This window comes from Bidens hawaiensis, unplaced genomic scaffold, assembly GCF_021521415.1.
Source record: "Bidens hawaiensis isolate Kalapana, Puna unplaced genomic scaffold, B.hawaiensis_p1.1 tig00074652_1, whole genome shotgun sequence".
Classification (NCBI taxonomy): Eukaryota; Viridiplantae; Streptophyta; class Magnoliopsida; order Asterales; family Asteraceae; genus Bidens; species Bidens hawaiensis.
This window is the reverse complement of record NW_027502947.1, coordinates 19,065-31,948: the sequence shown is the minus strand read 5'-3', so window position 1 is coordinate 31,948 and position 12,884 is coordinate 19,065. Positions and strand designations below refer to the sequence as shown.

The following is a 12,884-nucleotide window of genomic DNA, read 5'->3' as shown; positions in this document are numbered from 1 at the left end:
CCATGTGCTGAATACGAGCCGGATGTCTAACTATAGACCAACGTCTCTTTAATACCCCGAATGCCCTTTCAATGTCCTTTCTGGCTGACTCGTGTTTTTTCTTGTAATATTTTCGTTTATCATCAGTCGGGCACGTAAAGCTATGAACCAACGTGGCCCAATCCGGATAAATGCTGTCGACTAAATAATATCCGTATTCGTAGTTGACACCATTCGTGGAAAATGAGGTGTCAGGTCCAACCCCGTTCACGAGACGGTCAAAAAGAGGAGACGCATTTATCACAGCTTTATCATTGTTTGCGCCGGGCATCCCAAAGAACGCATGCCATATCCAAATATCAAATGATGCAACAGCCTCAAGGATAATTGTTGGTCCATCATGATCACCCCGATGATATTTACCTTGCCAAGCAACTGGGCAGGCTTCCCAAGCCCAGTGTGTGCAATCAAGACTACCAAGCATCCCAGGGAAACTGTGCCTCTGTTCATGCACCTTGTATATTTTTTGTATGTCGGTTTGAGTCGGCTTCCTCAAATATTTTTTATGATATAGTTGAGGAATACCTAATATTAGTTTTTTAAGGTCAGTTTATTGATTGTGCATTTAAAATGAGAGAATTTATAAATACATATTAAAAATGATAATACTTACATTCGCAGAACGTGTGAAGGGCTTCACGAGCCACTGTCTCCGACATTAGTAAATACTCTTCCATGGCGTCGCTCACGAGCCAGTTAACGAATCACCGCCGTGCATTTTTGCAATGGAGAATAACCCGACTTACCTCTCGCGTCATCACATTGTTGGAAAAAAAGCATAATCGCGTTCTAAATCACCAACAATTCGTAACAAAAGTTGGCGACTCATCCGAAAACGCCACGATCCCGTTGTCGCGTCCGGCGAAAAATAATATTGCATTAACTGTTCATGAGCACCGACACGATCCCGTTGTCGATGAGGACGTCTTATTTGAGGTTGTGAGCTTTCGCTATGCTCGACTAAGACTCGGGCAACATCTAGAATAACACTACATATTACCTCATCCCCAGAATCCGAGTCTGAAATAACGTCGGGATCGGGGTAGAAGTCGGGTGTCGAAGATGAATCGCAAGACATTTTTTTGGGAGAATTATGTAAAAAAGATTGAAAATGGTTTTTAGTTTTGGTGATATATATATATATATATATATATATATATATATATATATATATATATATATATATATATATATTAATGGTCAAAAGAGCCGTTTGAAGGGGAGGGGGCCCACAATTCTCACCCACACGCGCCGGCCGTTGGAACACCTGAACCCACCGCGCCCGGGATTGGACCGCGCCCCACGGCGGTGTTCGGCGCCCACGGCGCCCAAAAACTTCACCCCTCCGCGCCACATAGCGGGGTGTCTAAGAGTCAGGTAACCGGGTTTCAAGAGTCCGACCCTTATCTTGCTCACTCCTATATATATATATATGTGTGTATGGCATGTATAATAGTTTTCTTGTATTCAGATAATGTGAAAACTTTTAAATAAAAGTTTTGGTTAAAAAAGTATATACCGAACCAAAAGTTTTTTTCTTTTTAATTGATCTTGAATAGAACTTTTATAAATTTTTATTTTCTTATAAAGGATACATGTAAAATGACTTAATTTGAAATTTTACATCCTCAATTACAATTTAAAAAACAGTCATGAAGCTGCAATAGAATTCCGACAAACGATACATTTGCACATAATCGAAAAGAGTTAGAGTATATTCCATTCGTGAGTAAAGCCAACGCAACAATAGTATGTATGCCGTTCATGTCCATTCGACATATGTGTGAGAGAGAGAGATTGAGAAAGAGAGAGAGAAGCGGTGTCGTGTTTCGCTTTTTTGAAAAATAAAAAATACGTTCATCTTGTAAGAATTTTGATACGCTAATTTTAATCAAGTACAAGCTTTTATTTCTACATGTAAAAGCCATAAAGCGATCCACGAATCCATTTTAACTTTGAGAGCATTCTCAACCCGTTTCCCATCATAATCTTTATAATTACACTACAAAACATTAAATTTCTCTTTCATGTTCAATTAAACAATATTATTTTATACATTTATCATTACAGTTTTCTCTCTTCTCTACTCAGAACCAATTCAATAAATATTAAAAAATAAATAGGGACAAACAAAGTTTCCCCAAATTTACAAAAAATCACTACATTTTCTCTCTCTACCCTATAATTTACACTCAAAACCACTCAACACCCCACTTTATAATTTACAAACTCTCATAATATAAATATAGGGTATGGGTTGGTATTAGAGGTGGCAAATGGGTTGGGTTGGGTCGAACGAGTCATGGGTCAAAACGAGTACGAGTCAAAATGAGTTTGGGTCAAAACGAGTCAATTAAAAAAATGTTGTTTTGGTTTGGGTCAAAATAGGTTAGGGTCAAACCGGGTTTTGAGTTTTTTTTTTGAACGAGAATAACGGCGGAAACATTTTAGTTTTTTTAGATTTTTCGTTTTTTACTTATATTTTAAGTTATGATTTTTTTAATTATTTTTTTTGAGGGGTTTTCTGTTAAGATCAAAAACCCTGAAAAAAATATTCAAAAATAATAATAAAAAAATTATAACTCAAAATATAAATCATAAACAAAAAAAGTAAAAACACTAAAATGTTTCATACGTTGTCCTTGTTTGATAAAAAAAACATCTAGAATCGAACAATAACCGAAAGAATCGACGAAAATGAAACAAAGAAACAAAAAGCCAAAACCGGACCACATCAATCGAAATCGAAAAAATCAATCAAAACGAAACTAAAAGAATTCAAACCGAACAAAAACAAAACGAACAAAAACGAACAAAAACGAGTCCGGAATCGACCAGAAAGAAACAAAAGAAACCAAAACCCTACACGTCACGGGTGAAAACTCGTGTTGACTTGAAACCTGAACCGAACCCGTTCCGATCTGAAACCCGTTTCGTGCCAAAACCTGTCTTGTACGAAAACCCGTTCCGATCCGAAACCTGTCACATTTTCTTAGGACACTAACCCACATCAACCCATTTCTTTGAACTTGGTCGACCCATTTTGACCCGAAAATAAAAGGATTAAATTTCAAATGACTCATTTTGACCCATTTATTTAAAACCTTTTATTCAAACCAACTCATTTAACTTTTAAAACAATTCAAATTGACTCATTTGAAAGGGTTTGGGTCAAGACTGCTAACCCTAGTTGGTACAAAACCTAGGTTATCAAAAGTACAAAACCTAAACCAATTAAGAATTAAAATTTTAATTCTTTTATTTCCATAAAACTCCACAAAAATAAATTCTAGTGAAGAAATACATAAAGGGTGATTAGGTTTCGATTTCAACAGTTTTTGACAATTCTTGAAATTAAAACAGTTTCTTTGGTCCCATTTTGTATAAATACGTGCCTCCTTAAATGAACATGTTAATTTGTTGTTTTCTCAAATTATAAACTAAAGGGAAATGAACACATGTACACATCATATGATAATGAACATATTGCCCCTCATGTGTCTTGTACAAGGCAAACAATTGTTTAAATGAAAGGTTGTTTGTGTTATTAAAAAGATGTAACTACGTGTCATTTCAAAGTAAAAGTAAGTTAATAAAGAAAATGAAGACGGTTTATTAGAAGCAAGAAGTTCAAAAGTATAAAGAAATGTACAATCAACTAGAAATACAATATAATATAAGAAATTAAACTATAAAGAAAAATTTCACAAAATTAAGCTTGCACTACTTCTCTCACTTCAAACCCGATCTTTTTTTATATATTTATACCACAAGAGCGAAGTAATTTTGATATCATTAACCAACTTGTCCATCGATACTTGTTTATTGTTGAAGATCATGTCATTCCTTGATTTCTAAAATCATCCGGCATGTAACCACCAAGATTGCCATACACTCATCTTTATTCTTGTTATGTTCACACGGGTACTCAAGAATATCTTTTATTGAATCTAAGTATGAATGGATAGGAAGTTATTTATTTATTTAAAACTTGTAAGCTTTCAATTCAATAAACTTTTCTATATAGAGTACAAGGTGGGAGACATATAAGCCAAGATGGGGCTAGGAGCAACCGCTCGTGAGTGCAATTAATGTTGTTTAGGTGATCCCTAGTATATGTTTCCCCAGATTATGTGCTCCATATTTCCCGCATAGCACTTGCTCACACATGCCCGTCATATCAGAATCTACATTATATAATTGGTGAATTATTAATTAAAATGTTATGGAAAGTTAACATATTTGTGAATTTAGTATTATATTTTCCTAATTAGAGTCTTCATTGCATTTGTGTAAAGAGTTGCACACTCATATGGTATTTAACAACATATAGTGTCAAAATCATTCTCAATTAGGAGTCATTGTCAAATATGTAACAAAATTCAAGGCTCAAACCTACTTATAACATAAAATCTAAAAATGCATGAATTTCTAATATGGATAACTACCTTTCTTTGAAAAACATTAGCATCTTTGCCAAACTACCAAGTTAGCAAGTTTCTGACCCCGTGATATCTGTTAACTAATTTAAGTAGAACTAAATATACTCATTAAACAAACAAGAGTGAAATCACCTCATTTCTTGAAAGGAACGGGTCATGATTTATTAAAATTATCTAAAATAACCTATCAAGTCTTCCGTCATGGTTACCCATTTCGACTTGATGTATAATTTGAGTAAAACTAATGAACCCAACAAAGACAAAAACAAAATTTACCTAAATCAACCTATTTGTTTTCTTGTAGAATGAGTCACGGTTGACTATGCAAACAAAACCAAATAAACTATTTTTACCCAAACAAAACATTATCTAGTTAAATCACACAACAAGGACAAAACAAAAAAGACTGGACTAATCTAATCCAATGAAAATGCATAACTTTGTATTGAGTTTTTTTTTTTTCAAACTGATTAAATCTTGAGCTCCTTTGTACTCGTAAGAATCTTTAAGAAAGTACCCTTCAATTATCTAACATAGATAGCAACACATTTTGGGGCAAAAATTTCAAACATTTGTGGACAAAGATGAATGAACAACCTTGTTTTTCTGCCTGCCCACAAGCCAAAGCAAGCTCCTTTTTGCAAAAGATGGTGCATTTGATGTTCCTTGTTGATCAAAAATGTTACAACTCTGTGTTTCTTGATCAATACAACCCATCTCAGAAATCTTTGGTTCATCGCCGATAACATTCTGGCGAAGCAAAAACTGTAACGAGAAAGTCCCCGTTTGTGGTGGCGGTGGCTCAATGGCGGATTGTGTCAAATTAGGCTTTTCTTTCTTCCCTCTAAGCCAAATCTTGGACATTGAAAAGCTCTCCCTCCTAATACTGCCACCACAATTTCCGCCACCAACGGTTCTAAATGCTTCAATTCCTTTAAAATCCCGCCTTGAATCGTCACCGCATTCTGACATCGCAGGCCGGTGGCCAGGGGTGATTGGGAGATTTGACTTGTTGTAAGCTTGTTTTTTGAATTGGGCCCTAACTGGTACTTGTAATGGTGTATTGTCATCCATCACATATTCAAAAGATCCCATTGAAAAACACCTTCTACCATCAATTTTACCTTTTTCATCACCATTCTCACTACCAGTACCACCATCCACATTCTTGAATTTCCCAAGCTTAACAGTAACCACTTTCTCCTCATCTTTGACCTCATTTCGACCCGAATCCGAACCATCCGGCTCAAACCCTTCATCAAGATTCACATCAACACTAAACTGTGAATGAACTGTGGGCTCATTCACAATCTCTCTAGAACTCACACCACTAGCAGACTCAAGAACAAGCACAAAAGGTGAGCAACAAGTGTTTGGTGAATAATCAGAAAGCAAGCTGCTTCTACAAATAGGACAGGTAGAGTGTGACAAAAGCCAGGGGTCAATACACTCCATATGAAAAGCATGGCTACATTTAGGCAACAGTCTAAGGTTATCATCACCTTCAAACTCACACAAACAAACAGCACAATCAAAAGGGTCTTTCACACCAATTATGGACTTGTAAACAAAAACAGGAAGTGTGTCAATGAAGGCCTGGTCAACCCCAGAATCATGGAGAGTGAATAGCTGTTGTAGCTGACCTTGAAGAGCAGTCACATTGTCAAATTCATCAGGCTCTCTATTGGATGGTTTCACAAGGAACCTAACAAGAAGATGAAGCAGCCCAGAAACAAAGAAAATAATGGCAAGGATTATGATGATTAGCAAAACACTTGGACTCACATTGTTGTTTGGGTTTGAGCCGCCGCCGGTGGGCATAAACGGCGGCGGCGGTGGTGGTGGTGGTTGCAGGGTGAGAGAATAAGGCTTTTGGTATTCAGAAGGAAGGGTTTTTGGGTCCATTTTCTTGGGAAAGTTAAAAAGATTGAAACTTTTTGATAAAATGAGGAAAACCCATGTCACAAATGATATGAATGGAAGAACCCATAAATGTATCCTGTCATTTTGAAGCTTTTTGAAGAGAGTACTTGGTTGGATGTGGGCTCTGCAAGTCAAACAGGTAGAGAGAGATGAATATGACAGTTTGGACTTTGAGCTTTAATTTCCAAAAATAAAATAAATAAATATATTTACTAATAATGAGATATTGAGATGAGCTAGCATTGATCTTGGTAAAAGACATGATGGGTCGGTCAATCCCAAAAATTAATAATTTTGAGTTTATAGTATTTATATAAATTGAAAAAATATACCAGGTGCTACTGGATATGTACAAGGAAATGGAAGAGATCTTGGAAAAGGAGGGAAAAACAGATCTTTTTAATTTTAACAAGGAGAGTGTAAGTTTCAATGGCTATGATTCATAAAAAAACACAAATAAAATTTTTGCGCTTTATATGATATGAACTCATGATTTCTTACTTCACACCTTAAGTTAAACTGATTATATTTAAGTTTTTAATAAGTTGCAAAAGTATCGACATGGCTGGATTGGTTTGGTAAATTTTAATGATTTATGAACACTCGTGCTACATGATTTTGAAATGTTCTATGACTTATGGCACTTAACTTGAAATATAGCTCTGTAAGTTTAGTTATACAACACATGTATTTAAAATACCGTTGACATGGTATTATGATGGTTACTTTTAGTTATATACAATAGAAATGCTATAACGGTTGATTTTAGTTATATCGCTACGTATATTCAATATAAATGTTATAACGGTTAAGTTAAGGTACATACAATACAAATTCTAACTTTTATCATTTATGGACAATCACTTTTGTGAGCGTCATATTGCACTTCTTATTTATCCCGTATATTTTGTTATACTCGGATCTTACTGGCTAGTATGTATTTATAATATTAGAATTTTCAAAAAAAGAAATCCTAATATTGAATTGTTAATATTTTTTACAAATTCTAATCTTGAGTTGTGAAGTATTAAATCTGTTAAATAATTTTATTATACAAATAATGAGTAAACTACAAGATCACTTCACTAAATGAAACGGGAAAAAGAAAGTTAAAGAACCTTGCTAGGTTATTCATAAAATATCTATACGTTATTGAAAGGCAAATTTAATTTGAATAATCTGCCTCTGATTCTACACACATTAATAATTTTTCTAAAAATCTTATATTTTATGAATATATATATAGAGGAGGGATATTTTAAGAACTTGATTAGTTGTAAGAACTTTAAAAACTCAATTTTAAACCACACATTTAATTAAATGAGTTTAAATATGTGACTGGGATTAAATTTGATTAAAAAATGAATCATGAGAGGGAATAACTATTTTTGATGATTACACAAGTTTAAACGTTAGTTACACATGTGAAATAAGTCGATTCGGTGTGTAAAAAATTACGGTAATTTTTTGTACATTACTTACACTTACTTATTATACATGTGTAAAAAAATTCAGAAAAAAAATTGTTACGTTGAGTTCTTTCGAGTTCTTAAAGCTCAAAGCGATTTTCAAAATAAATCAATCATATATATATATATATATATATTGAGAACTTGATGAGTTATAAGAACTTTAATAACTCAATATAGACCACACATTTAATTAAATGAGTATGAAATATATGGTGAGAATAAATTTGATTAAAAAAATTAATCAAGAGGGAGAATAAAGATTTTTGATAATTACAAAAGTTTAAAAAGTTAGTTACACATGTGTAATAAGTCGATTTGGTGTGTAAAAAAATACTGTAATTTTTTTTACCTTACTTACACTTATTTATTACATATGTGTAGAACAATTCAAAAAAAAAATATTGTTACGTTGAGTTCTTAAAAGAAAAAATTACAAAGTTTGTCCTTTTGAATTAACAAAATTATGGAATGGGTCCTTTCTAAAAAAGAGTTTCACTTTTTATCCTTTATATGTATTTTCGTCGCACATTTAGTCCTTTACACTAACGGTCATCCACCTTCTCCGTTAAATCTCCTCATATGCCATGCACATGAGGGCCTTTTGGTCATTCTCACATGTTTATTATTAAATAAATAAATACTATTACTAATATGCAGCCATCAAACTCCATCTTTTCCCCAAACCCTAGTAGCCATCAAACTCCACATGTGCCTACGATTTTGCTTTCTACTCTCCCTCTTTTTCCCTAAACCCTAGCATCCATCAAACTAAACCACAAAATCTCATCTTCTCCGATACCTAATTAAACCATAAATTAAGAACCTTGAGGGTATTTAAACCAATGAATTTAGTGTTCAAATTCCCACTTATCGTACTCTCATTTCAAGATCAATTACTTCCAAATTCTTCAACCCCTAAATTTCGTCAGGGATTTAATCTAATATAGTACAAGTAAAAGAACCCAAATTACCTCCATTTGTACCATTGAGACCCACGACCCAATAATTCGGTGAAAACTCCGACCCACGAATGGACAAAAACGGAAGTTTTGAACACCGAACGGACCAAAAACGAAAGTTTTGAACTCAAGGAGCGCCGATTTGTCTAAATCATTGCCGGAAAATCACCAAACCATTGTTGCCATCTCGATTACTTTCATGATGCAAACACATCTAAATGATATAAAAGAGGAGGTTGACTTGCAAATCAACCTATTGCTACGCAGATTATGCGGAATGTGGTGGTATCCTTGTCATGGTGGTGGCGATAGCTCGTGGTGAGGCGGTAGCTCGTGGCGGTGATGGCTCCGTGCTCTGTATTGTGTATTATATTAGATTGTTGTAAAAAAAATAATGCATATTAATAATAGTATTTATTTATTTATAATAATAAATATGTAAGAATGACCAAAAGGCCCTCATGTGCATGGAAGATGAGGAGATTTAACGGAGAATGTGGATCGCCGTTAGTGTAAAGGACTAAAAGCGAGACAAAATGCATATAAAGGATAAAGAGTGAAACTCATTTTCAGAAATGATCCATTCCATAATTTTGCTAATTTAAAATGACAACATTTGTAATTTTTTCTTCTTAAAACTCAAAGTGGTTCTTAAAATAAATCAATATATACTATTTAATAAATAAAGCTTTCTAAATACCACATGTCATCACTATATTCATCCTTACAAAAATTTTCTCTCCTCTCTCTCATATTAAATACATTTCTCTTTTTAATAGTTCATTTTCAATTTTTAATAATTCCATCTTAACTAAAAAGAATTAATACCATCATAAATATGTTAATTTGTTTAATATAAAATATATTGCATTAGTTATTTATATTAGATTTTTATAACTAACCAATACGAAACGGGTGGGTTTCTTAACTGATTAAAGTATTAAAGATTGTTCATGTCAAAACAATTTAAGATTAAAATGAGTTTTAGTCCACGATTTGGTTTAAAAAAGTAGTCATTTACACCTAAGTTTTGATATATAAAATAATAAAGAAATAATTTATGATTTATGAATTTTCTAACAACTTTTTATTTCTAAATTACGTAATATGTTACTTTTTTTTACCGTATATATCTTTATATATTTTTATATATGTGATACTTTTTTTTGTATTTCACATTATGTTATTATTAAAAAAAATACTTACTCTAACTCGTGTTTTACACGGGTAACTAATCTAGTCATATATATATATATATATATATATATATATAGGATGGTTATCATAAAAATTAGAAGTTTTATAGGAAGACCACTAATAAATCATAGCCATCGGATCATATTAATCAATGATTGAGATTTAAATTTAACAATAACCGACATAGTTTCCTGTAATTGTTCTTTCATCATCATTTGTAATGTCAAATGTCAAAATTTGTTGATTCTTGCAATTCATAGAAAACTTCTTATTCTTATTTGAACCATTTTATATATATATATATATATATATATATATATATATATATATATATATATATATATATATATATATATGGGTAAAGTTAAAATACAAAGGACAACAAAAATGATAAGGTGAGAAGAAATCCAGTCCATTGATTTTAGATTTGAATGGTTGAGATTAATTCAATAAATAAAAATTGATGAAAATAGCATTAAGGTAATAACCCACATTTGTTGACTTTCTCTCTCCACATGCAAGGCACATGCCAATTCCCCCATCATTTTAAAATGTCAGTAACTTTTTTATACGACATTAATTTTTTTAAAAAAATTCACCAAAATAATAAGCGTTTTTTTATCTTTAATATGAGTATCGTATTATTATATAAAAATAAAAAAAATTAATGGGTTTTTTAATTGTGTTTTTTGTTGTTTATTGTGTCATTGTGTATATGTTATTTTCATTGTGTTTTACATTTCAAGTCTTTGTGTTATATATATTCACCATTGTGTGTTACGTTTTAAGTCATTGTTTTATACATATTCACCATTGTGTTTTACGTTTCAAGTTATTGTATGTGACAATCGTCAATTTCAGGTTAACTCCGTTAACTCAACTCCGTCAATTCAAACTTTAGATCACTGAATCTATAACGCACACCTCATTACATTTAAACTAGGGTTTAAATGACGCTTGACACTTACTACATGTGTAGTCTTTCGGGAATTGCACCGAAACGCAAACGAGTTGACGCAAACGATTAGTGAATAAACAAAAAACGTCAAAACAATAATTATGTGATAATTATGTGTTAGACATATGTGTTACTTGATTATGTTATGTGGAATGCTAAACAAGAAACAAGAACCCAATTAATTAAGCTAGAGATGTAACATTTGGAAGTTTAGGGACTAAAGTGTAACATGTTATTATTATTAACATTATAAAACCCTAACCTCTCCTCCCTCTCCCTCTCCCTCTTCCCAAAACCGACGGCCAAACCCCCCCCCCCTCTCCTCACAATCGGTTCACACACACACACATACCTCTTGGATTTTGATCTTGTCTTTCACAATTGAAGCATCCTATATCCGTTTCTAGCCATCTCCTACCTTCCTATTGCTTGTATTGGTGCTTTTGAAGGTATAAATTACAAACCCTAGGTCCGATTTTTCCTATGTATGGTGTTCATATGATTGTTGTTGATTTGATGGTGTATTGATGATGATTTGATAACTAGTTTTGATATTATTGCATGTTAATTGTTGTGTCTTTGAGTTTGAGATCAAATAAAACCCTAACTATGTATGTATGGTGTAATTGATATGCATGGATAGTAGTTATGGTGTCTAGAATGTTATATGAATGATTTGTGGTCCATAGATAGTTAAATTGTTGAGTTTGGATGCAAACAGTTTCTGGACAGATTGTGTTGTTGATGTTTGATTGACTGTAACGGGGTGTAAAAGTGAAAATTGATTGAGATAATTGATACTACAGTAAAGTAGGTTGAGTCTAGTTTCTAAAGAATATAAATTTGCAATTTTTGGACGTGTAAACGTTAACTTTTATGATTTTACAAAAACGTTGTGCAAAGCTGAGTTGTTAGACCTGCTGTTAGGTTGTTTTGTAAATGTTATATCTCATGAACTACGAGACCAATTGGGTTAGTTCCACTTCTGAAAGTTGACTTGTTGAGTTAGGAACCTAACCCAAGTGGTCTTGCATTTATTGGATTTTTCGTTTAACGGGAATTTCAAATAACATTCTGTTGCGCATGAATTTGACTGTTATGAGTTTGCTGTAATGATTTGATTATTGTGAGAAACCTATGTGGAATAAAAATATAATAAAATATGTTCTGGAAACCTAGGACATATATGCTTTTGTGATGATTTTTGGTAAATTAATTGTGATGCTATGATCGGTGGGATAGACTAGTATTTCAAGTAGAAATTTTGTCGTTAAGAAACTAGTTGCTGAATTTTGTGAAAGTTGCATGAAACAACGTGATTGCTAATTTATTATCGTGTTTTGACCAAATTGCCCTTGAGGGGAATGATTGCTAATTAATTGTCGTGTTTTGACCAAAATGCCCTTGCGGGGTATAATTGCTAATTGATTGTCATGATTTGACCAAATTGCCCTCGTGGGGAATAATTGCTAGTTAATTGTTATGTGTTGACCAAATTGCCCTTACGGGGAGTAATTGCTAGTGATGTACATTATGAATAGATGACACGTAAATAATTGCTCACACATGTAACGTATCACAAATACACTTGTTAAAGTCACACACGATTCACAAACGAAACACGAAACATGTTGTGTGCATAGGTATTATGTGCCGGGTCTAGAGACTCGAAAATATTCTGACACTTAGAAAAATCTCTTTGTTGTTTTAGAACGCTAGAGAGAGTTTTTCTGTGACGCGCATCTTGGTGAATTATTTTGGGAATACTTCGCAAACAGTGAGTTCACTTACCCCTTTTAAACTGTTTTCAAACGCTTTTCACTTGGGGAGATAACATACTCCGAAAAAACGCATTTAAGATTTTGTTAGTATAAATTATATATCACTTGTAAAG

The 12,884-nt window shown here is 32.9% G+C and overlaps 1 pseudogene; it reads right to left on the bottom strand.

Moving 5' to 3' along the window:
- Positions 1–4,942: 4,942 nt before the first annotated feature.
- LOC143606403 (RING-H2 finger protein ATL13 pseudogene) lies at positions 4,943–6,578 on the bottom strand (annotated as a pseudogene).
- Positions 6,579–12,884: the final 6,306 nt, after the last annotated feature.